An 814-nucleotide genomic window follows, 5' to 3' on the forward strand; every position below is an offset into this window, starting at 1 on the left:
TGCTTCCATCAATGTAATTGTCTGCATCATTTCCAATCATTTCCAATCCCCCCGGACTGGGGACCTTCGCTGGAGACCCCGGGCTGGGGACCATCACTGCATGGATCATCACCGGAGGCCCCGGACTGTGGCCTGTCGTTGGAGGTTCCGGACTGTGGCCCGTCGTTGGAGGTTCTGGACTGTGGCCCATCGTTCGAGGTTCCGGACTGTGGCCCGTCGTTGGAGGTTCCGGACTGTGGCCCGTCGTTGGAGGTTCCGGACTGTGGCCCGTCGTTGGATGCTCTGGACTGGGTACTGTCGCCGGACGCTCTGGACTGGGTACTGTCGTCGGATGCTCTGGACTGGGTATTGTCGCCGAACGCTTTGGACTGGGGTACTGTATCCGGACGCTCTGGACTGGGTACTGTCGCTGGACGCTCTGGACTGGGTACTGTCGCCGTACGCTCTGGACTGCCGAGGCCCACTGTAAGCCTGGTGCCGGCACTGATGGTACTGGGCTGGGGACACCCACCTCAGGGCGAGTGCAAGGAGCAGGAACAGGGCGTACTGGACTGCTAAGGCGCACTGTAGGCCAAGTGCGTGGTGCCGGCACTGGTGGTACCGGGCTGGGGACACGCACCTCAGGGCGAGTGCGGGGAGGAGGAACAGGGCGTACTGGGCTTTGAAAGCGTACAGGAAGCCTGGTGCTTAATGTTGGCACTGGTGGTACTGGGCTGGTGACACACACCTCAGGGCGAGTGTGGGGAGGAGGAACAGGGCGTACTGGGCTTTGAAAGCGTACAGGAAGCCTGGTGCTTAGTGTTGGCACTGGTGG

The sequence above is a fragment of the Oncorhynchus masou genome, chromosome 18 (genome assembly GCF_036934945.1).
Source record: "Oncorhynchus masou masou isolate Uvic2021 chromosome 18, UVic_Omas_1.1, whole genome shotgun sequence".
NCBI lineage: Eukaryota > Metazoa > Chordata > Actinopteri > Salmoniformes > Salmonidae > Oncorhynchus > Oncorhynchus masou.